The sequence below is a fragment of the Pinus tabuliformis genome, chromosome 7 (genome assembly GCF_031772625.1).
Source record: "Pinus tabuliformis cultivar Carrire ecotype Pingquan chromosome 7, CPIR1, whole genome shotgun sequence".
In the NCBI taxonomy this organism is placed as follows: domain Eukaryota; kingdom Viridiplantae; phylum Streptophyta; class Pinopsida; order Pinales; family Pinaceae; genus Pinus; species Pinus tabuliformis.
In genome coordinates this window covers 83558895-83585465 of record NC_142293.1, presented here as the reverse complement: position 1 = coordinate 83585465, position 26571 = coordinate 83558895, and positions in this window count along the sequence as shown.

Here is a 26571-nt window from a genome sequence, read left to right as displayed (position 1 = left end):
TTGTTGACTTGGATGCCACCTCACTAAATTCGACTCGCTGATCCTTATCTCTAACCATGACTCGAGCAACAACATGATCTTTAGATGCAAAAAGGATTAGGAAGTTTTCTATATGTATGTATTTGATAAATTACGTTATTATTTTTATATTTTGTAATTAAGTTTTGCTACAAACTTGTTTTTTAGTTTGCAATATTTCCTACAAAGACAATTTCTGAAGAAAGGAAAAATGTTGGCTTTTATTGTAAAAACATTAGCATTCTAGTGTATTTGAGCAAATTTTAAATATATTATAGTTTGATGAGAATTTGCAGAAAACTCATGTGTTGTAGTTCCTTGTCTGTTATTTCTCTGTTATGAAAGATCTTCTTCATGTCTGAAAAATGTTAGTATCTGAGATTGGGATTCATTGATGCTCCTTTCTCGTATTTATCAGTCATTAGTACTTGTTGTTCCTATCATCTAAATTTATGTTTTATTTTAAGTCTTCCTCTTCCAAATTTCTCAAGTTGTCAAAGGAGTCATCGCTACCCTACTTTTTGTTTCCTTCTCATATCCGGTCCTGATCGAATACAATCAGGTATCCGAGAAATAATATCAGGTATCATAAAGATCATATGTTGGAACGACATGCTTTTTTTTCCGTTCATTATACTTCGAGGATCAGTCGTAGTCTTCCGAACTTTACCGATGGTATCGACGAGTTTTCTACTTCATTCAAATGTGTAAAATATCTTAGTCGCACTTAAAAGCCGAGTACTCTACCATTGAGTTAGCAACCCATATTGCGAATAGATATTGAGGATATATACGATCGAATTGGAATGCGAGGTTACTCAATATGAACCGGTAAATCCTACCAATCTTATTCATTTGTAGCATCATTTGTTAAAACTGTACTCCATGCCCAATGGTGTGTTTTAGATACAACCCAGCCAAAATTTTATCCTATAAACTAAATCTAGCCACAGAACTCAATTGCAAAACCTACTACTACAGTGACCTAGAGTAGTTGAGTTTTAGGGAGAGATCCCTCTCTAGGTTGAAGGGCCAACTTTCAACCTAAAAGAGGTTCGAGGTTACCTTGGAGGTTTTCCTGCAACCGGGTTTCCTCTAAGTGATAACATTTTGGTGTCATTTATAGGGACACAAAATTTCATGTCAAATCATCCCTGGGAGAACAAAAAAGATCATATCTGCTCTCTGATGGTGAACAGAGGACAAACACGGAAAGGTTGTGCATCATTCACCTGGCGACTCCATTCTCAACTGAATCTAGAGCTCAAAACTTTCATGAAGACTCCACTGGTCGAAGACTCAGTTGTCTGAAGAACTATTTGGTGATTCCACTGTCTCGAGATGGATCCACAATCTACAAGGTATGCTCATATGAATCGTGCTCATATTCATAGTTTTATGAATCGCATCCCTCGCATAGATTGGAAGACTTGTCTGCCAAAGTTTAATGATCAGGAAAGGGATGATGTTGGTTTACATTTGGTCAAATTTCATTTGCATATTCATAAGTTAGGAGTTTACTTGCCTGAAGACTACCTCATGAAGATGTTTATGGCTACCCTAGAAGAAGATGCGAGATCATGGTATGAAAGACTACAACCTGGTAGCTTGTATTCTCTGAAGGATTTCCACACAACATTCTTTGAGCATTATAGAGAAAATTACCCTCCCTTATTGTTGTTTGAAGATTGTTGTGAAAACTATGAAAATTTCATTTAGTATCTAGAATATGTGCATGGTAATGAAGAGTTAATGGATGAGGAAATCTATGAAACCCTATGTGAATATTCATCCCAACAACAAATGGCAGTTTCCTCCTTGGATGAAAGAGAATTAGATCAGAATCTTAAATCTGAAAATTATAATTCTTCCTTTGAAGGGGTAATGATAGTCAGTCAATAATTTCTATAGATTATTTTCCTCTTGTTTTAGGCATGGAAGGAGAGCAAGTTCTTGTGGATTGTTTCCAAAATAGAGAGATCATTCAGGATCTCACATCTCTTGGTGGGACCGAACCCTCGACTTAATGACTTATGGACATCAAGTGTTAGAATTCCCTTCATAAAAGTCACCCCCCTTCATTTCCCTAATAAAACTCTTTTTCCTAAGGTTAAACTCCATAGCCTATGAAAAGTGAGAAATACCATGTTAAATCCCATTTCATTCAAAAACCCACAAAATATTTTATCCCAAGTTAAGTGTATGTAAAGGAAATGTACAAATATTACATTACACTTACTACTATTTTCATCTCCACTCATTTCATGTCATATTAATTTCTAATTTAATTGTATAGCTCCCATAATCCCCTATTTCTCCTATATAAATAAATCCCTATGTATTATCCCCACCCATAGTTTAACTATAAACTATAGTTTTATTCTATTCCCCCCAATGAAACCCACTTAACCCATTAATTCTTCACGAAGTTAAGTTAAACCTTCATTAAAACCCATCTGATCCCTTAACCCCATGATTAACCCCGCAATAATCACAATCCATCGTAATTAAATCCCCTGGGCCCCCCAAACCTTTGTCCATTTCCTCCGCGCTAGTTTTCCACCAAACTACCGTCCGATCATCTGCACCCAAATCAAACGGTGCACAGCCATATCGGTCTCACCCGACGCCCAACCTTTACCCGCCTGATCAATTAAACCCATGATTAAATCTTAATAAATCTCAATCCATCGAGGATTAAAACTCTGGGCCCCCTCGAAGCCCATGCTTTTATCACCTGCCTCGCCCAATTGTCATCCGATCACTATCCCTCTCATCCGACGGTCCATAGCCATATCGGTTGCACCCGATGGACGATCGTTACCCACTCGATAAAGCGGTTTTTCCCCTGAAACCCAAATGCTACATGTCAGACGCGGAGGTAGATCGGGTGATCCCTCCTCAATATCGCCTTCGCCACAAAAGCGGTGCGATGGCGTGGGAAATCACCTCCCCGCTCAACCCGAGAAACCACTCACTATTCATAATATAAAAATTCCGCGCCAATTTACCATTACCCGTTAAAACCCCGAAAACCCTCATTTTTTGTAGGTTTTAACCTCATACAGAAATTACCTGCATACGAATTCTTAAACATAGAAAATAAGCAATGTGAGAGCATAACACATAAAACACATATACACAGAGATTTTCCCCTGGATCCCAAAACCGGGACTACCAGCTTGATTTTTCATTATGTTCCTTTCAATGTTACAATACATTTTTATACATGCCGAAGCATCCAATACCTTGGACTGAAAACCATCGCATCCAAAACCATGGACCGAAAATCATCGCGCCCAAAACCATGTGCAAAAATCATGCACAAAACCATAGGTAGATTCGCCCAACCTAATATAGGGTCCAAAAAACAAAATTTTTCGGGGCATTGCCCTGGACCCCATAGAAGGGGGTTACTTGCACCCCTCAAACCCCCTGTGACCCCCCCGCTACACAATCGACACAACGAAGGGGGGGCTCTGCCCCCCTCTAACTCCTCGGTTAACTACGTGGGCTAGTCGTGGAAAGAATATAACACAACCCAACAATTTTCATGCATTTTACTCAGTTACACAACAAAACCTATCAAACCCTTTCGGCGCCACCTTGAGCCTCTGAGACATGATTTCACCATGGATTCCCTCCCGAACACCTTCTGGACTCTATCCACAGTTCTTCCCAGTTTCAATACGGCCTCCGGTCACCTCCTCACAGACCTGTGTTTTATTAACAAATTGTTGTATTTTGCAGGTAATTAGCAGAAGACCAGAGCTTGGATAAATAGTTTTGATACTAGTCACAAAACTTGTTTACTCCAAGACTCGAAAATAAGTCTATTTAAAAACCTTCATTTAGAAGAAGAAAATAGTTATACACATAACAGAGAAAGAAATCATTCACACAGAGACATTGACTGTTAAAACAAAGGAACCGGACAAAGCATACAGTCAAAAGACAAACAGATCAATCATATAGAAAGTTGATCAACATCCATTACCATATGTTGATACATATAAAAAACTAAATGATTTACTATTGAAATATACAGTAAAAAGTTAAAATGTACAATAAAAGTAAAAGCACAGTAAAGGATATTGATAGGTCATCAAAGTAAAAGTGTATCAGTGTCAAAAAGTATCAAATGAAAGCCTAAAGTGACTAAAGCCTCCAGCGTGAAAGTTCAAACAGAAAAGAGCATAAAGGGCTAAAAATCAAACCATAAAGGCTAGCAGTACCACAATAAATGGGACAGCATGAAAGCAGTTCAATAGCTATCTCTATCTTCTTGCAAGAAGATATTTTTATTTCCTAGATTAAATCTCAAGTTAGTTTGAGATATTTTGTAATAAAACTTTTGTATAAATACTTCACAATTCGAAGTATGTAGTGTGGATTCCTAGACATTTCTATAGAAGTTTGATCAAGAGACTGTAAAGTTATTGTATCATTGACTGAGCCAGCAAGCTGGATTGATGAATAAAGACAAGATATTTCACAGGATTCATGTGTTGAGAAAAGTGTAGACAAGTATTTTCTCATGTTGTTGTTATCTTTCTTAAATTTTTTCCACAATCTTTAATGTATTTCTGAATCTGAATGCTATAACTAGAACAATATCTTAGAATTTGTTTAATTACACTCTGTTTTAACAGTTATGCTTATAAATGTTTTCAATTGATATCTAAGTTAAGGAATTCTTAATTGCTCCTTAGTTTAGGTTGTTTCTTGCTAATCCATATCAAAGGATTCTTAATTGCCCTTTGCTTTTGATTACCCCCTATTCCTCGTTTAAGTCTCGGTCTGAGAACCCTTAATTGCTCTCTCACCCTGATTCAAACCATTTCACCCCCCTGTTCCAAAGACCTGCACTTTACTCTGCTAGCTTGCCCTTTGAACATTCCCTTTAGTGAGTTGATCCAGTTCTGCTGCCCTTCTATTGACTCCATAGCCCAATGGTCTAGAGACATCATTCTATCCATCTGTTTAAAGAATCCCACCACCCAATCTCAAAAACAAATCAAAAAACCCCCTGAACATTCATAACTAGCCTGAAATCCTAGCAAACAAAGCTAAATCATATAGAGAGAGCCCTCTCTGAGCCTAGGTTGGCTAGAGCCTATGGCCAAAAGTTGATTTATGGTTACCTTGGTGATTTATTTCTTTAACCTTGAGAAATTATTGGGTGATAACACATGGTATCTTGTAGATTTGGTCAAGGGAACTATGGTTATGTTCTAATACAGGGTTAATAGATTGGGTTTTATGAATGCTTTGGCATGTATATACATGTGTTATAACATTGAAATGAATATAATGAAAAAATCAATCTGGTAGTCCCGGTTTTGGGATCCAGGGGAAAATCTTTGTGTATATATGTTTTATGTTTCATGCTCTCGTCATTGTTTATTTTCTATTTTTTAGAATGCATATGCAGGTAATTTCTGTACAGGGTTAAAACCTACATGCAGTAACGAGAATGATCAACAATGTTTCAACAAAAACAATTTTTCTTTGAAGGAATGTCTTTATATTCTATATGATGAATATACATGTTTTAATTCTCGATGGACTCTTAGATAATAATGCTCAAATCCATTACAAAGATAGGCTAAACATGTCATATACAAGAATTGAACACAAGTGAAGAGGATAGCAACATTTCCCCTAACCACCCAAGCCACATCCAATTGACTATAAACAAGCTTTAATTAAAACATTTATCTTGTACTCACCAATCAATAATACTCAACTATGTTTACTTAACATCTCTAGAATGACTATAAAATTAATCAATTTCATGTTTATATGTTACTTCCATTAAACCTTGCATATTAAATAACTATTAAGTAGTAAAGAATAGGGATCCAAAACCCTCAGAACATATTTCAAATATTGTTGCATTTCAAGATGACAAATTTGGTAAAATACAAGTTTGGTATCTTATAAACACTTTCAAGAAAGTACCAATCCATAAAAATATGAGGCTCCTAAAAACATATTCCAAATATTTGATCTGAAATGGATCTTAATAAGCAATGGTTGTAGATTCAATACCTACAAGCTAATTCAATGATTAATAAAGGTTAAGTAAACTACTAAAAGCAATGTTATAGATCAATGGGTGATAGAGTGTACCATTAAGAAATTCCTTGTGACGTTGTTGGTTCAAACCTCACATGGTGCTTGGGGGTGGGTAGTGCACCTAGGTTGTAGTGGTAGTGGTTGGAATCAACTTTGTGTCACACGAGTATGAGCCAAGCCTAGTCGTCGATTCCTCTAAACAACGAAAAAATAAATATTTAAATAAATAAATAAACATGCACATGTAAAAGTGGAATAAGATAAAAAGAGAAGAAAATAACAAATTAATTATAAAACAAATAAAAAAATAGGAGAGCAAGAGACCAAGGAGTGTAAAATGAACCCTTTGGCATTCCATTATCCTAGCTCTCCCTATTTGTTCCTATATTTTTCACTCTCAAAGGTCCTTTCTTTGACATGGGGAGAGGGTGTTAAGAAAATAAAATAGGAAATATAATATTTTTATAAACGATATAAAATAAACAATGAATGAGAACCACGTAACCAAATATTTACGTTGAAAACCCAATAGTGTACTGGGAAAAACCACAAGGAAAATATCAACAACTCTTCTATTATTAGAAATAATAATTACAAGTACCTTTGGTTGTGAGCTCAACTCTCAATTGCTCAATGCTAAATATTAATGAACATGATCTTAGTTATAGAATAATTATCCGTTATACTCGAGGAAAATCCTTCATTACAATTGAGGAGAATTTTTCATTACATTCTAGAAATCTTCGTAACATCCGAGAAAAATATTTGAGAAAAAAATAAAATTAAAAATGTTCACTCTCACTCAACCATATTTGATATCACACTTCAATATTTGCATTCACTCTTAACTATATTTGGACTCACACTGAATTATTTGCATTCATTCTTAACTATATTTGGACTCACACTTAATAAGCTCCCACTTGAGACCAAACAACAGAGCCATTTATCTTTTCCCAAAAATATCTCATCACTTTGGTATCACACCAACCAAGGTTCTACAAAACTATTACTTATCTCTTGACAATATTTTTGTTTACATGGCAGTTGGATTTTCGTCTGTGTGTATTTCCTCCAACTATAGCATCCCATCATCTAGTACTTGGTGAATCCAATGAAATCTAACATCATGCTTTCTTTTAGAATGATATTCTAGGTTTTTTGCTAAGACGCTCTAACTATCACAATGCAACACATATTTGTCTTGTTTTATTCCCAACTCTTCTAGGAAGCATTGCATCCATAGCATCTCCTTACAATATTCTATTATAGTTATATATGCTTCCTCTATTATGGAGAGAGATACCACCTTCTGCAATATAGACACCCAAGACATTGTTATACCTGCAAAAGTATATAAATAAACAATGGTGGAATTAATGTTCACATCTCCATCCATATTTGCATATGTATAACCTTCTAGTTTGGCATTATTGGTACCCAAACACAAACGATAATTACTAATACCCTTGAGATGTTGGAATTTGGTTGCCATTGATATCTACCCAAGTAGCAGTCATAAGAAGCCATGATTTTGTTAAGAAAAATGACAAGGAAGATCATTGTTCTTTAAAGCAAGACCATCAGCATTCGATTATCCTCATCATGTTGATTCCAATGGTAGGTGGAAGGCCTCATAACTCCTCATGGTTGAGGAGATATGTCTGATCAAATTTTGTGCCCTGAAAGTTTTGTCAAGGTCCCCAAATGAAATGAAGAAATCATATCTATGATTAGCTAGATTTGGATTATTGGTAGCATTATATTAAAATATATTTTAGACAATTTTTTCATGGGCTTTTGAGCTATCCTAATCAGACATCCTTCAAGCAAAAAAAACCTCATTAAGTTGGCCTTAATGGAAGATTAAATTTGGCTCCAAAAAATTTGAATTTGAAAATTCAAATTTCATTTTTGATAGGTCGGCTCCATGGGCTTTAGGCCATATCGCCCCCCCTTATAGAAGCCCCCTCCTTCTATATATATTAAACTCACTTTCATCCTATTGAAAGTGTTGGACCTGCCAACATTCAAGGGGTCTCCCCGATATGTAGTCCCAATTAGACCGCACGTCGTTTGGGATAGAAGCCATATCCATAATACGACCCGATTACCATTTTATTAAAGATTTGCCTTGGATCTAGCTGCCATCAAGAGAGGGGAACACATGTGTGCCTTCGAAAAGAAAGTGCACATGGTGAGTGTTCGATTCTAGGTGTGTCAAGGTTCTTCTACTGCGAAGGGAAAATAAGGTGGGCCTCTAGGAGAGAGGTAATAGTACCACTCTGATAGAAACACACACCAATGGGAGATATCCATATAAAATCTAGCGAAATAGTCCACAAAGATGCGACGGGCATTACAACATATTTTCAATATGATAAGCACTAAAATAACCGAAATAATTCAACTACTTTAGTGCAGGTGAAAACAAACCTGAATCATAAACATCCATAGAACAGTCTTACAAAAATTCATAATCCATGCATGAATAACATGTTGTCCATCGCCCATGGGGCTTTGGATTGACGGTGAATGGGTGCACTGTTAAAGCACTCCTTAGGATAGGTCACCGGTTCAAATCCCCTGTGGGTACTTAGGTTAGTCTTAATTAGAAAAAAAAAAAAAAACATGCTGTCCATCAGGCTTCATTTATTAAGTAAACCACTAGATCCAATAGTGGAGCGTTGGAGCCACTACTTGCTCCCCAAAAGAACTAGCTTGTCTCTTTGAGGCCTTGCGGGAGGAGCCAAGGTGAAAATTACTTTGCTCATATATTAAGGGTGTATATATAACCAACGGGGTGATGCTTCACCTCCCTTGTGACTCTTTGACTACCCTCATGACTGTTTGACTTCCTAATACTTTTTTACTTTACATGACTCTTCATATTTTGTACATGTCCTTTGGACTTCCACATTACAATACATTTTGAATAAGAATTTACATATTCCACAAAAGTGATGTGGCTAATGTTGACTCATGATATGACATGACACTGATGGCATGGATTGTATGATGACATGGCAATGTCAAGTCATTCTTGTTGCTTCTTGCTTTGTGTCTTCTTGAGAATGCTCTTTTGTCCACCTCCATATGGCTTGGATATGAGGAGTCTTCAATGATATTTGATCTTGTGCAGCGATTGCAAATTGGTGTCCCTTTTCTTTCTTCTGATTGATCCACTTGCATATTCAGCTATAGAGATGTATTCTCACATGTTCCCCCTCTCCATCTTCCTTTTCATCATCCTTTCATGGTATGATAGAGTACCTGCATCTCCAATTCACTCATGACAAGACGACATCAGTCTGATAAACCCTTAGTCTAACATTTTACATTATAATCCATTAACTAAGTCAGAACCTAGTGGCAGGCTAAGGGAGTGTCACAGATCCATTTGGGAACATCACTCCCATCATCCAGATCAGTGTTTTAGGGCTCATCAAACCCTAATTTTAGTTGCTACATGCCCTAAACAAGTCACCCCTTTGAATGCCTCCTTCCTAGATAGTTTCATGACTTGAAGACATCCAGAAATGGCCTCTAGAGGGATCAGCGCAAGTAGGCCCATGTAAGGGTGTGCTGAAGAGTAATTAAGTACATGCCAAGGTGCTCTGCAGAGAACTTAGGCTTCCTTTCACCTACGTTGGGTGAGTTTGAGCGAAATTCACATAGGGTTTGGGGAATATTCTTATCTTTTGGAGCCATCGAGAATGTTCCCTCACTTATCAACTCCTATGAGCTCGAAAATGGATGAGGAATGAGTTAAGATGCATCCTATCCTCTCATCCCTTCCTCCATGGAACTAATTCTAAGTATGGAAGGCTATTCAATGCCACCATTTATGACAAAACCTCCTTCATATCCCTATAAATTGACCACTCATCTAATTTATCAAGGGCTGGATTATGTTGAATTGTAAGGAGATAATGTTGCTATGAAAATTGGCTTTGAAGCAAGTATTGTAATGCTACAAGTTTGTCATGCTTTTGATGTGATGTGGATGGCATCCAAGCTGGAGGAATGACTTTGAATCAGACACAATGGTGTAATTCCTTCTTCTATTCAATAAAGTGTTTGAACCTTTCTCCCATATGTTTGTATTGTCTTATAATGCTTATATGTGTGAAATGTATCTGATTCCATTCACTTATATTTAATAGATCTTTTGCTTTGATCAATTCTTTGTTTTCTGTTGTGTTTACAGGTACTTCTCAAGCGTATTAAGTACGGGAAGGAGTGACAGGATTGATACAAAGGAGATGAGAGGAAAGCAGAACTACAAGTAGGTCTTCTCATCTTATCTATTGCTTATAGGAAAAGACTAAAATACTTTAAACTGTTGTTCTAGATATGGTTACTTATCTATGGAATTAGTATTTATCTGTAGATACCAAATTCTCCAAAAAAAATTGGCGACTCCACTGGGGACGATCCTCTTTCCTAGTAGCTTATTCACCTCCTAGGACATCCTTGCAGACACTACTTGTGTTCATTGATTGTATTTCAGCCCTTTTGCATTGAACTTTGGTCAAAATTGTGTCAAATTGCCTTTTGAAATGGCTCACTATCACTAGTGTAGGCTTGTGAGGGACAGAGTGTGTTGCAGAGCACCCCTGGCTTAGGGACAGTGCTCTGAAGCGCACTGTCTCCCATTCAGGGCTATGCTGATCCTCCTAGGGTCAATTTCCCACCTTTGGAATGTGTTTTTGCCAGCTTTTCTCTGTTTTTTTGCTTACTGATTGATCAATGAATGTTTTGTCTCAGACAACAAGTTTCTATCTCCTTGTCTAGCCCTACTTTGACTTGATTGATTAATGTTTCTTAAATGTTGTCTTTTTCATTATCGGTCTATAGTCAAAGTTAGAATATAGTTTATTAATCTTTGTTCAAAAGAAAGTGTTGTAAAGTTTTATTTTCCTTCGAAACAGAACTATCGTAAAAGTCTTCATTCTTATTAAAGATTGATTGATTGTATTTGCATAATTTTCCTTTTGTTCATATTCACATTAAGGAAATCGAAACAAAATACATGCATGTTGCATTGAAAAAGTTTGTGTGTGCTCATAGGAATAGAGTATGGAAATTGCATTAGATTGTGCTCTTTGCTCTTTGATCAAAAGAAATCTGATTGCTCTATCCCTAGTAGCTAGGACTTTCATCGTTAAATTGAATGGGAAAAATGCTTATCATGATAGTTGCATTCTTAGGAATTTCAGAATACATCACGTGGTGAACTTCAAAGGAAAAGTCCTAAGCAAGATCAACTTAAAATTAACATCAATTTACCTAATGGAGCATTGTCATTAACGAAAACATTTAGTGGTTCTAGGCTAGAGACGTGTTCCAGAGTCGTAAAACAAAGCAGTTGTCGCTAACTTGTCTGCAATACATCCCGATTGTGATACCTCATTCCACATACGTGAGTATATCGTAGCTTGTCCACATACCTTCAGGTATATAGGGCAGTGTTACAGTACGTAAAGTATATGGGAATGCTCTCACTGTGCGGTTTCACATTAGACAATGCTTATACAGACTGGGCCTCCAGGTAACTTCGGATATATATGGGAGGACAACATTAGGTTGTTATCCATCCTTAGGTAACTGATTCGGTCGCCTTGTACACTATGACACACTGAACACAGCATTCGGGGAGATTGCCTGCCTGTAATTCTTGGTTCGCCAGGAGGTATTCTGCAGTTCATAGTTAACCTTTTTCCTATCTTACTCCTTTTTTGTTTATTTCTTTTATGATAATAAAATTAATTAGCAATGGTGGAGGAACATCAACCCTTACCTCGACGTTCACGGAGAACAGCGAGTAAACCGCATTTTCCACCCGAAGCTACACCTATTCGGTCAAAGCGGTCTCGCTTAACTGAGTCAAGTACATCAAGAACTCCTAGTTCTTCATCTGAATTACCTGAATCATCTATTTCGGTAAGTACTGAGACTCTAGTTACTCCAACCGTTTCTGAAGAAGAAGTTTCACAATTACCTGAGGACATTAGCACTGATCCTAGTGAAACAGTAACCGAAATTGTTCAACAACAAGTTGATCCTCAACTTGAAGTTGCTCAACAAGAAATTTCAACAACCTCAATTCCATCAATTCCAACCCCAATTTGGACCTACCCAACAAGCTCAACATGGGTTTGGACAATATCAAGCTTACCAAGGTCCTGGTCAACAAGGATTTGCAGGTTATGGACAACCGCAAATTCAACTTGGTTATCAACAACCACCTCATGCTGGATTTGTTCAACAACAACCTTATCAAGGTTACCAAATGAAGATGCCTATGCTGGTATGCAAAGACCTATTACTCAGGAAATTCCATCATATCCTGGGTATGCTCAACCTGACCTGAATTGACAATTTCCATTTATAACAACTTTAGAATTACCATATTTAAATTGGCTCACTAATGATCCAATCTTATATGCACCTTTGATCCAGGTGGATGTTGGTGGCCACCCACCTCTCCAACTTGGACCCCCACAACTGTCTCTTTCAGTTTTTCAATTTCCATATTTGTAGCACAATTTGCTATTTTTAGCAATTTTTCGGGTCCTAAACTTCCAGAGCCGTTTTGAGGCCCTAAACGACGTTTTTTGGGAAATCTAGGAGAAACATGGGGCGATGGACTAATTTTTCTCTATCCAAAGTTAGAGTTCTCAAATAGATCTTTCTAACGAGCTATTTTACGCGTCAAATGGAGATCGGGTGCCAAAGATACGACCCCGGGAAGTTGATGTACCAACTTACCCAAAACAGGGCCCACAATTTGGCGTTTCATCTTCTAAGGTTAGGTTTTGGGTGTTAAGGGCTTTCTATTGTTTCTCAACAATAAATAGGCCTTTGAGCCTCATTGTAACACAGTTCAGAGGCATGTACCAGCCCCATCTCTTCTCAGAGATAAGCTACCATCGCCATAGCTAGTTTATTTCCATTTTTGTTTGTAAGCATATTTCAGTACTTTACATTAATGAAATGAAGTATTATTTCCGCTGCATCTTTGTGTATATGGTTATCTCTGTATTTTATTGCGTTCCTGTTTAAATCCAGATCAGTGGTATCAGAGCGGTCTTCTTTTTCTCCGTTTTTCTTTTCATGTCCCCAACGAGGTCGGGATATAAGGAGTTAGGGCTTGAACTGGTCGAACCTTTGCAAGACCATCCTCGCAAATCCCGACAGCCTCCCATGGTAGATGAAAAGAAAGACCAGGGGGCAGGAGATCCTATCAAAATCTTGCTCAAAGAAGCCCTCGAGCGACAAAGGAACGTGATGATGGACAACTTTGCCCAAATCCTTCAGCGGCTACCCAAAGGCGACACATCGGCTTCCAGCAACTACTCTGGAAATGCCACACCGTTTAAGGTACAAGTTAATTTTGAAATCCCCATGTTCGAGGGTTAGATAGACACAGATGCCGTAGATAAATGGTTAAATCTGCTAGAGGGTTACTTTTTTGTTCATGAATTTTCGAGTCAGGGAAAGATTGTTTTCGCTCTTCTCAAAGCAACCCCCATGTCAAGGACTAGTGGGAAACCTACTACGAGCAAAAGGATGGAAGCACGGACTCACTATTCTCAGACGCATCCACTTGGAATTCCTTCTGAGATGCCATCAAGGAGCAGTACTACCCTATCAAAAGCTATGAGGACAAATACATAAAGTGGACCACGCTGCGGCAGGGACGGGACCAAGATGTGCCGGAGTTCACAAACATTTTTCATACCCTTCTCACACAGTTGGGTATCAAATATTCTGAGCTGCATCTGGTACTCAAATACAGCGGTTGCCTACACAGATACATCCATGAAGAGATGGATTTCTTGAAAATTTCCTCACTAGGCACTGCGTACCGATACGCTGTCAAAATTGAGCAGAATTTCAAACAAAAGAAGCGAGACTTTGGATCTGCAAATCCAAAGACAAAAGGACAAAGCCAAGGTGGGGTGACCCAAGACAACTCGTCGAAGCAACAAGAAAAGAACAACACCACAAAGTCGAAGAAGGACACAGGAAAGTGGTGTGAGTTCCACAAGAGTCCCACTCATAACACAAGTGAGTGTCAGACCAAGCAGTCACTGGTGGCCAAGTTGAAGGATTCAGAATCAGATGCATGTTCTGACCCTGAGTCAAAACCCGACAAGGGTAATGGCAAAGGGAAGCAGATCATTGATGCAGAGCCCAGCGTCATTGTTGCCACCACCAAGATCTAGAAGAATGAGCCCGAAGACCCAAAGGAGGGGGAGCATCTTTACCACTCATAGATGTGGGTGAAGGGTTCGCCACTGCAATTCATTGTCGACAATGGCAGCCAAATGAACCTCCTTTCAACAAAGGTTGTGAAGCGGTTGGGCCTACCAACTACACCACACCCACAGTCGTATAGTATCGAGTGGCTTCATGAAGTACGAGATCTCAAAGTTCGCCAGTAGTGTCGCCTTCCCTACAGCATCAAGCCCTTCACAGACGAGATATTGTGGGATGTTACACCTTTGGATGTTTGTGATGTACTATTAGGCCAGCCATACTTGTGGAGGCGACATGCTGTGTATGAGTCAAGGCCTCGTGTTGTCATTACTTCTCTATGTAATTCATTATACAAGATACCAGAGGTAGCCCCACCTACCGCCACCTCTTTGATCACTGCCAAGAAAGGCAGCAAGCTCATCTCCTAGACTAGGAAATTCATTTTCTGTCTGGTTTGCTCCCAAAGTAAGGGGAAGATCATCACCACATCCATGACCCCCGTGAAGGGTTCCTCCACGCAGCAGCAGCAGCAAAGGGATACGGTCATGACAGAACACAGGAACAACTTCTCCTCACCCACAGGGGTACCACACAAGCTTCAGGTGGGCAACAAAGTTTGGTTGCATCTGCAGAAAGAACGCCTTACAAGAGCCCATCAGAAACTCAAACCACTCTTACATGGTCCTTACACCAATACCAAGGCTACGAGAAATAATGCTTTGAAACATAGCATTCCCTCATTCCTTCGATTGCACCAAGTGTTCAATGTGTACCTCCCTCGACCATGCTTCCCACCATTACTGGACACATCTGAGATTGCAAAATAGCTCACCAGGGACCAAGTTTAGCAGATGGAGGAACTCAACGCAACGGGGACCATTGCTTCCTAAGGGGGGAGGAATGATCCAGGTGGATGTTGGTGGCCACCCACCTATCCCACTTGGACCCCCACAACTGTCTCTTTCAGTTTTTCAGTTTCTGTATTTGTAGCACAATTTGCTATTTTTAGCAGTTTTTCGGGTCCTGAACTTCCGGAGCCGTTTTGAGGCCCTAAACGACGTTTTTCGGGAAATCTGGGAGCAACATGGGTCCACGAACCAATGTTGCTCTTCCGAAATTTATAGTTCTCGGATAGATCTTTCTAACGAGCTATTGTATGCGTCAAACAGAGATCGGGTGCCAAAGTTACGACCCCGGGAAGTTGATGTACCAACATACCCAAAACGGGGCCCACAATTTGGCGTTTCAACTTCTAGGGTTAGGTTTTTGGATGTTAAGGGCTTTCCATTGTTTCTCAACAATAAATAGGCCTTCGAGCCTCATTGTAACACAGTTCAGAGGCATGGAGCCACCACATCTCTTCTCAGAGATAAGCTACCATAGCCCTAGCTGGTTTATTTCCATTTCTGTTTTTAAGCATATTTCAATACTTTACATTAATGAAATGAAGTATTATTGCCACTGCATCTTTGTGTATATGGTTATCTTTGTATTTTGTTGCGTTCCTGTTTAAATCCGGATCAGTGGTATTAGAGCGGTCTACTTTTTCTCTGTTTTTCTTTGCATGTCCCCAACGAGGTCAGGATATAAGGAGTTAGGGCTTGAACTAGTCGAACCTTTGCAAGACAAGCCTCGCAAATCCCGATGGCCTCCCATGGCGGATGAAAAGAAAGATGACGGGGCAGGATATCCTATCAAAATCTTGCTCGAAGAAGCCATCAAGCGACTAAGGAACACGATGATGGACAGCTTTGCCCAAATCCTTCAGCGGCTACCCAGAGGCGACACATCGGCTTCCAGCAGCTACTCTAGAAACACCACATCGTTGAAGGTACAAGTTAATTTTGAAATCCCCATATTCGAGGGTCAGATAGACACAGATGTTGTAGATAAATGGTTAAATCTGCTAGAGGGTTATTTTTCTGTTCATGAATTTTCGAGTCGGGAAAAGATTGTTTTCGCTCTTCTCAAAGCAGCCCCCCACGTCAAGGACTGGTGGGAAACCTACTACGAGCAGAAGGATGGAAGTATGGACTCACTGTTCTCAGCCACACCCACTTGGAATTCCTTTTGGGATGCCATCAAGGAGCGGTAGTACCCTATCAAAAGCTATGAGGACAAATACATAAAGTGGACTGCGCTGCGGCAGGGACGGGACCAAGATGTGCCAGAGTTCACAAACATTTTTCATACCCTTCGCACAAAGTTGGGTATCAAAGATTCTGTGCTGCATCTGCTACTCAAATACCGCAGCTACCTACACAGATACATCCAGGAAGAGATGGAGTTCCTAAACATTTCCTCACTCAGCACAGCGTACGGATACGCTGTCAAAATTGAGCAGAAGTTCAAACAAAAGAAGCGAGACTTTGGATCTACGAATCCGAAGACCAAAGGACAAAGCCAAGGTGGTGTGACCCAAGACAACCTGTCGAAGCCACAGAAAAAGAACAACACCATGAAGTTGAAGGACACAGGAAAGTGGTGTGAGTTCCACAAGAGTCCCACTCATAACACAAGTGAGTGTCAGACCAAGCAGTCGCTGGTGGCCGAGTTGAAGGATTTAGAATCAGATGCATGTTCTGACCCTGAGTTAGGACCCAACAAGGGGAATGGCAAATGGAAGCAGATCATTGATGCGGAGCCCAGCGTCATTGTTGCCACCGCCAAGATTCAGAAGAATGAGCCCGAAGACCCAGAGGAGGGGGAGCCTCTTTTCCACTCACAAATGTGGGTGAAGGGTTCGCCGCGGCAATTCATTGTCGACAGTGGCAGCCAAAAGAACCTCATTTCAGTAGAGGTCGTGAAGCGGTTGGGCCTACCGACTACACCACACCCGCAACCGTATAGTATCGGGTGGCTTCATGAAGGACGAGATCTCAAAGTTCGCCAACAGTGTCGCCTTCCCTACAGCATCAAGCCCTTCACATACGAGGTATTGTGTGATGTTACACCTGTAGATGTTTGTGATGTATTATTAGGCTAGCCATACTTGTGGAGGCGACATGCTGTGTATGAGTCAAGGCCTCGTGCTGTCATTATTTCTCTGTGTAATTCATTATACAAGATACCAAAGGTATCCCCACCTACCGCCACCTCTTTGATCACTACCAAGAAAGGTAGCAAGCTCATCTCCCAAACTAGGAAATTCATTTTCTATTTGGTTCGCTCCCAAAGTAACGGGAAGATCGTCACCACATCCATAACCCCAGTGAAGGGTTCCTCCATGCAGCAACAGCAGCAAAGGGATACGGTCATGACAGAACACAGGAACAACTTCTCCTAACCCACAGGGGTATCACACAAGCTTCAAGTGGGCAACAAAGTCTGGTTGCATCTGCAGAAAGAACGCCTTACAAGAGCCCATCAGAAACTCAAACCACTCCGACATGGTCCTTACACCAATACCAAGGCTACAGGAAACAATGCTTTGAAGCATAGCATTCCCCCATTCCTTCAATTGCACCGAGTGTTCAATGTGTAGCTCGCTCGACCATGCTTCCCACCATTACTGGACACATCCGAGATTGCAGAACGGCTCACCAGGGACCAAGTTCAGCAGATGGAGGAACTCAACACAATGGGGACCATTGCTTCCTAAGGGGGGAGGAATGATCCATGTGGATTTTGGTGGCCACCCACCTATCCCACTTGGACCCCCACAACTGTCTCTTTCAGTTTTTCAGTTTCTGTATTTGTAGCACAATTTGCTACTTTTAGCAGTTTTTTGGGTCCCGAACTTCCGGAGCCGTTTTGAGGCCCTAAACGACGTTTTTTGGGAAATCTGGGAGAAACATGGGTCCATGTACCAATGTTTCTCTTCCTAAAGTTATAGTTCTCGGATAGATCTTTCTAACGAGCTATTGTACGTGTCAAACGGAGATCGACTGCCAATGTTACGACCCCGGGAAGTTAATGTACCAACTTACGCAAAACGAGGCCCACAATTTGGCGTTTCATCTTCTAGGGTTAGGTTTTTGGATGTTAAGGGCTTTCCATTGTTTCTCAACAACAAATAGGCCTTCGAACCTCATTGTAACATAGTTCAGAGGCATGTAGCCGCCACATCTCTTCTCAGAGATAAGCTACCATCACCCTAGCTGGTTTATTTCCATTTCTGTTTGTAAGCATATTTCAGTACTTTACATTAATGAAATGAAGTATTATTTCCGCTGCATATTTGTGTATATGGTTATCTTTGTATTTTGTTTCATTCCTGTTTAAATCCGGATTAGTGGTATCAGAGTGGTTTGCTTTTTCTCTGTTTTTCTTTGCATGCCCCCAACGAGGTCGGGATATAAGGAGTTAGGGCTTGAACTGGTCGAACCTTTGCAAGACCAGCCTCGCAAATCCTGACGATCTCCCATGGCGGATGAAGAGAAAGACGACGGGGTAGAAGATCCTATCAAAATCTTGCTCGAAGAAGCCCTCGAGCGACAAAGGAACACGATGATGGATAGCTTTGCTAAAATCCTTCAGCGGCTACCCAGAGGCGACGCATCGGCTTCCAGCAGCTACTCTGGAAACGCCACACCGTTTAAGGTACAAGTTAATTTTGAAATCCCCATATTCGAGGGTCAAATAGACACAGATGCCATAGATAAATGGTTAAATCTGCTAGAGGGTTATTTTTCTGTTCATGAATTTTCGATTCTGGAAAAGATTGTTTTCACTCTTCTCAAAGCAACCCCCCACGTCAAGGACTGGTGGGAAACCTACTGCGAGCAGAAGGATGGAAGTACAGACTCACTGTTCTCAGATGCACCCACTTGGAATTCTTTCCGGGATGCCATCAAGGAGCAGTACTACCCTATCCAAAGCTATGAGGAAAAATACATAAAGTGGACCACGCTGCGGCAGGGCCGGAGTTCACAAACATTTTTCATACTCTTCGCGCATATTTGGGTATCAAAGATTCTGAGCTGCATATGGTACTCAAATACCATGTCTAGCTACACAGATACATCCAGTAAGAGGTGGAGTTCCTGAATATTTCCTCGCTCGGCACAACATACCGATACGCTGTCAAAATTGAGCTGAAGTTCAAACAAAAGAAGTGAGACTTTGGATTTGCGAATCCGAAGACCAAAGGACAAAGCCAAGGCAGGGTGACCCAAGACAACCCTTCGAAGCCACAAGAAAATAAAAACACCACGAAGTCGAAGAAGGACACAGAAAAGTGGTGTGAGTTCCACAAGAGTCCCACTCATAACACAAGTGAGTGTCGGACCAAGCAGTTGCTGGTGGCCGAGTTGAAGGATTCAGAATCAGATGCATGTTCTGACCCTGAGTCAAGACCCAACAAGGGTAATGGCAAAGGGAAGAAGATCATTGATGCGGAGCCCAGCGTCACTATTGCCACCGCCAAGATCCAGAAGAATGAGCACAAAGACCCAGAGGAGGGGGAGCATCTTTTCCACTCACAGATGTGGGTGAAGGGTTTGCTGCTACAATTCATTATCAACAGTGGCAGCCAAAAGAACCTAATTTCAGCAGAGGTTGTGAAGCAGTTGGGCCTACCAACTACAACACACCTGCAATCGTACAGTAGCGGGTGGCTTCATGAAGGACGAGATCTCAAAGTTCGCTAGCAGTGTCGCCTTCCCTACAGCATCAAGCCCTTCGCAGATGAGGTATTGTGTGATGTTACACCTCTAGATGTTTGTGATGTACTATTAGGCTAGCCATACTTGTGGAGGCGACATGCTATGTATGGCTCAAGGCCTCGTGCTATCATTATTTCTCTATGTAATTCATTATACAGGATACTGGAGGTAGCCCCACCTACCGGCACCTCTTTGACCACTGCCAAGAAAGGCAGCAAGCTCATCTCCCAGACTAGGAAATTCATTTTCTATCTGGTTCGCTCCCAAAGTAAGGGGAAGATCATCGCCACATCCATGACCCCCGTGAAGGGTTCCTCCACGCAGCAGTAGCAGCAAAGGGATACAGTCATGACAGAACACAGGAACAACTTCTCCTCACCCACAGGGGTACCACACAAGCTTTAGGTGGGCAACAAAGTCTGGTTGCATCTATAGAAATAACGCCTTACAAGAGCCCATCAGAAACTCAAACCACTCTGACATGGTCCTTACACCAGTACCAAGGCTACGGGAAACAATGCTTTGAAGCATAGCATTCCCCCATTCCTTCGATTACACCGAGTGTTCAATGTGTACCGCCCTCAACCATGCTTCCCACCATTACTGGACACATCCGAGATTGCAGAACAGCTCACCAGGGACCAAGTTCAGCAGATGGAGGAACTCAACGCAATGGGGACCATTGCTTCCTAAGGGGGGAGGAATGATCCAAGTGGATGTTGGTGGCCACCCACCTATCCCACTTGGACCCCCACAACTGTCTCTTTCAGTTTTTCAGTTTTCGTATTTGTAGCACAATTTGCTATTTTTAGCAGTTTTTTGGGTCTTGAACTTCCGAAGCCGTTTTGAGGCCCTAAACGACGTTTTTTGGGAAATCTGGGAGCAAAATGGGTCCACGAACTGATGTTTCTCTTCCCAAAGTTATAGTTCTCGGATAGATCTTTCTAACGAGCTATTGTATGCATCAAACAGAGATCAGGTGCCAAAGTTACGACCCCGGGAAGTTGATGTACCAACATACCCAAAACGGGGCCCACAATTTGGCGTTTCAACTTCTAGGGTTAGGTTTTGGGATGCTAAGGGCTTTCCATTGTTTCTCAACAATAAATAGGCTTTAGAGCCTCATTGTAACATAGTTCAGAGGCATGTAGTCATCACATCTCTTCTCAGAGATAAGCTACCATCGCCCTAGCTAGTTTATTTCCATTTCTGTTTGTAAGCATATTTCAGCACTTTACATTAATGAAATGAAGTATTATTTCCGCCGCATCTTTGTGTATATGGTTATCTCTGTATTTTGTTGCATTCCTGTTTAAATCTGGATCAGTGGTATCAAAGCGGTTTGCTTTTTCTCTGTTTTTCTTTGCATGTCCCCAACGAGGTCGGGATATAAGGAGTTAGGGCTTGAACTGGTCGAATCTTTGTAAGACTAGCCTCGCAAATCCCGACAGCCTCCCATGGTGGATGAAAAGAAAGACCAGGGGCAGGAGATCCAATCAAAATATTTCTCGAAGAAGCCCTCGAGCGACAAAGGAACGTGATGATGGACAACTTTTCCCAAATCCTTCGGCGGCCACCCAGAGGTGACGCATCAGCTTCCAACAGCTACTCTGGAAACGCCACACCATTTAAGGTACAAGTTAAGTTTTAAATCCCCATATTCGAGGGTCAGATAGACACAGATGTCGTAGATAAATGGTTAAATCTGCTAGAGGGTTATTTGTCTGTTCATGAATTTTCGAGTCGAGAAAAGATTGTTTTCGATCTTCTCAAAGTAGCCCCCCACGTCAAGGACTGGTGGGAAACCTACTGCGAGCAGAAGGATGGAAGTACGGACTCACTGTTCTCAGCCACACCCACTTGGAATTCCTTCCAGGATGCCATCAAGGAGCAGTACTACCCTATCAAAAGCTATGAGGACAAATACATAAAGTGGACCACGCTGTGGCAGGGACGGGACCAAGATGTGCCAGAGTTCACAAACACTTTTCATACCCTTCGCACACAGTTGGGTATCAAATATTCTGAGCTGCAGCTGGTACTCAAATACCACAGCTGCCTACACAAATACATCCAGGAAGAGATGGAGTTCCTGAACATTTCCTCGCTCGGCACAGCGTACCGATACGCTGTCAAAATTGAGCAGAAGTTCAAACAAAAGAAGCGAGACTTTGGATCTGCGAATCCGAAGACCAAAGGACAAAGCCAAGGAGGGGTGACCCAAGACAACCTGTTGAAGCCACAAAAAAAGAACAACACCACAAAGTCGAAGAAGGACACAGGAAAGTGGTGTGAGTTCCAAAAGAGTCCCACTCATAAAACAAGTGAGTGTCGGACCAAGCAGTCGTTGGTGGCCTAGTTGAAGGATTCAGAATCAGATGCATGTTCTGAACCTGAGTCAGGACCGGGCAAGGGGAATGGCAAAGGGAAGCAGATCATTGATGCAGAGCCCAGCGTCACTGTTGCCACTGCCAAGATTCAGAAGAATGAGCCCGAAGACCTAGAGGAGGGGGAGCGTCTTTTCCACTCATAGATGTGGGTGAAGGGTTCGCCACTGCAATTCATTATTGATAGTGGCAGCCAAAAGAACCTCATTTCAGCAGAGATCGTGAAGCGGTTGGGCCTCTCGACTACACCACACACGCAGCCGTACAGTATCGGGTGGCTTCATGAAGGACAAGATCTCAAAGTTCGCCAGCAATGTCGCCTTCCCTACAGCGTCAAGCCCTTCACAGACGAGGTATTGTGTGATGTTACACCTCTGGATGTTTGTGATGTACTATTAGGCCAGCCATACTTGTGGAGGCGACATGTTGTGTATGAGTCAAGGCCTCGTTCTGTCATTATTTCTCTGTGTAATTCATTATACAGGATACCGGAGGTAGCCACACCTACCGCCACCTCTTTGATCACTGCCAAGAAAGGTAGCAAGCTCATCTCCTAGACTAGGAAATTCATTTTCTGTCTAGTTCGCTCCCAAAGTAAGGGGAATATTTTCACCACATCCATGACCCCTGTGAAGGGTTCCTCCATGCAATAGCAGCAACAAAGGGATATGGTCATGACAGAACACAAGAACAACTTCTCCTCACCCACAGGGGTACCACACAAGCCTCAGGTGGGCAACAAAGTTTGGTTGCATCTACAGAAAGAACGCCTTACAAGAGCCCATCAGGAACTCAAACCACTCTGACATGGTCCTTACACCAGTACCAAGGCTACGGGAAACAATGCTTTGAAGCATAGCATTCCCCCATTCCTTTGATTGCACCAAGTATTCAATGTGCACCTCCCTCAACCATGCTTCCCACCATTACTGCACACATCCGTGATTACAGAACAGCTCACCAGGGACCAAGTTCAGCAGATGGAGGAACTCAACGCAATGGGGGCCATTGCTTCCTAAGGGGGGAGGAATGATCCAGGTGGATGTTGGTGGCCACCCACCTATCCCACTTGGACCCCCACAACTGTCTCTTTCAGTTTTTCAGTTTCCATATTTGTAGCACAATTTGCTATTTTTAGAAGTTTTTCGGGTCCTGAACTTCTAGAGCCTTTTTGAGGCCCTAAACGACATTTTTTGGTAAATCGGGGAGCAACATGCGATCATACACCAATGTTTCTCTTCCCAAAGTTATAGTTCTCGGTTAGATCTTTCTAACGAGCTATTGTATGCGTCAAAAGGAGATCGGGTGCCAAAGTTACGACCTCAGGAATTTGATGTACCAACTTACCCAAAACGGGGCCCACAATTTGGCGTTTCATCTTCTAGGGTTGGGTTTTGGGATGTTAAGGGCTTTCCATTGTTTCTCAACAATAAATAGGCCTTCGAGCCTCATTGTAACACAGTTCAGAGGCATGTAGCCGCCACATCTCTTCTCAAAGATAAGCTACCATCGCCCTAGCCGGTTTATTTCCATTTCTGTTTGTAAGCATATTTCAATACTTTACATTAATGAAATGAAGTATTATTTCCACTGCATCTTTGTGTATATGGTTATCTTTGTATTTTTTTGCGTTCCCGTTTAGATCCGAATCAACCTTGGTGGCCAGCGATTCCGCATAAGTTACCTTCTGACATTCCGAAATTCAATGGAAATCCCAGAGAAGAGCCATCAAATCATTTCATGACCTTTCATTTGTGGTGTTCATAAAACTCCTTAAATGATGATTCGGTTAGACTCCGTCTTTTCCAAAGAACGCTTACTAGTCCGGCTGCTAAGTGGTACATTAAGTTACCACGAGCTTCTTTCGACAACTTTATGACTTTAGTCACCACATTTCTAACCCACTTGCAGTTACCTATTAAATACTAGACTGGAACGGAACTCCTAACCAACTTTAAACAGACTACTGCTACCCATATATCAGATCATCTTCATGAGTGGCAGCGTTGTCGTCAAATGGTTAAGACATATGTTCATGATCAACTTTTGGCTGAGTGGTTCATAAAATCCTTGTTGCCATCAATCACCGAGGAAGTGGAAAAAGGTGGAGTTGTCACAGAAGAGCAAGTAATTTCCTGTGCCCAATATTTGGATTTGATTTACACACAATTCGGCACACTCTATGACAAGATTCCCAATGCACCCCGACCAACTTTCACTATTCCTCCTCCTCCACAATCGAGTAAGGACTCTCATGTCGGAGGCAGTGTGATCGGTTCTTCGAGCACGCAAACGACAGGAAGACCATCTATTCAAAATCTTGCCATTACCAATCAAACTACCAATGCATCAGAAAACACTCTTGCTTTCGAAGTTAATGTCGTGTCATCTGACAAAGGCAAAAATCAAAAGCAACTAGGAGGCAAGAAGAAGGGGAAAAACAAGAAGAAACAAGATAATTCCCCTCAAGAGAAATCATCTGATTCCTCTACTTCGGCAAGGAAACCTCGTTATCCATGTCTAATCTGTAATGACAAGCATTTTACAAGAGATTGTCCACACCGCTCAAAGGTCTCTAAACTTTTAAGACTTCTAACACATCTACAGTGTTGACAGGTCTATTTCCAAACCTGAAGACACATTTGGTTGTGACAGACCATGCTTCCACATCCCAAGTACTCATGTTATCCATCACAAAGCCACAAAATGAAGTTTTGGTGTCAACGAGAAATAAAGATTACAGAAATCCACCATCATCATCGAATAATCAAGCCATTGATCAACCTAATCCTTCGACTTCAACTTCATCTGAAAATATTCCACCACTTATTGCACCAGAACTGAAAATAAAACCACCAAAGGGAGTTGTGCATAAATTGATTTTTAACCCTCGAGCTCGAGCAGCTCAGAACCATAACATAGTGGAAGATCTTGCTTAATCGCCTTTTGTTATGTCAACACTCGAGTTGTTACAAAACTGTCCCTCCAGAAGCAAGCTTTACCGCCAGCAATTGGCAGAATAGACCCGGCGGATTCCAACTTGTGATTTTTAACCATGCGGGTATACACCACAGTTACCGGCACAATTAGCTTTCCTAAATCAAGTAAAAGCTCTTAATAATAATGTTCACCGAACTGTTATTGATGAGGGGGCATCTACTTGCATTATGTCAATGAGCTGCTAGAAAACACTTGGTTCACCTTCATTGTCACGATCACCAACCACGTTAAAGGCTTTTGACAGACAAACATATACTCCTTGTGGAATTTTGAATAACCTGCAAATCGAACTAGGGGCAAAACGGTTACTATTGAAGTTGAGGTAGTTGATGAACCCCTCGATTACAACATTTTACTGGGAAGTCCATGGGTATATGCTATGGTTGCTATGGTTTCCACGTACTTTCGTACTATTGCATTCCCTCATAAGGGTGGAATCACAATTATCGATCATCTTGCCTTCTTTGCGTCTCGTTCACAAGCTACGGAAAGTATTTTGTTGGTACATGGACCCCTGCTATCACTTCAAAGTGTTGGAGTAGGTCTATTTAAAGATACTTCCCTAATGGGTACTTTTATGCTACCGTCACCATCTGATTTGGTGGAAGTGGCAAGAGTAGAGACTTGCAACATGATTTCCTCCACCTCATCTGATTTAAGGAGGATTACCAATGATTCTGAAGTTGATAGTAATACTGAGGTTATGCCACTAAGCCCCATTGAGCTAGCATAGCAATCAATTTTTCTGGCTTGTGCGGAAAACCCAAATCCACTTTCACCAATTGTATGGGTAGACCGTTCGTTAGAATATGGTACTTCTTCAGATCCTTTCTCACGTATACATTCTATGGATGAAGGAATCATCCAATCAATGATGATAGGAGAAGAACCTTGGGAATATTATCATCATCGTTCCCATCTTCCAAATGACATTGAAGATTATTCAAATGAACTAAACCACCCTACAATTGTTGATTTCCCTTCGAATTCGGTTTTCATAGACACAGTAGAATCCGAGCGAAAACTGTCAAATATTGAAGAAATGATTTCTATTAATATTTCAACCAAGCCTAATGTTGTAGAGAACATTCATGTTGGAAAATCTTGTTCTCCATATTAACTTGATAGTTATTGTACTCTCTTTCATGAATTTCGAGATATATTTGCATGGTCTTACGAGGAGATGTCAGGCATTGACTCTAGTATTGTTG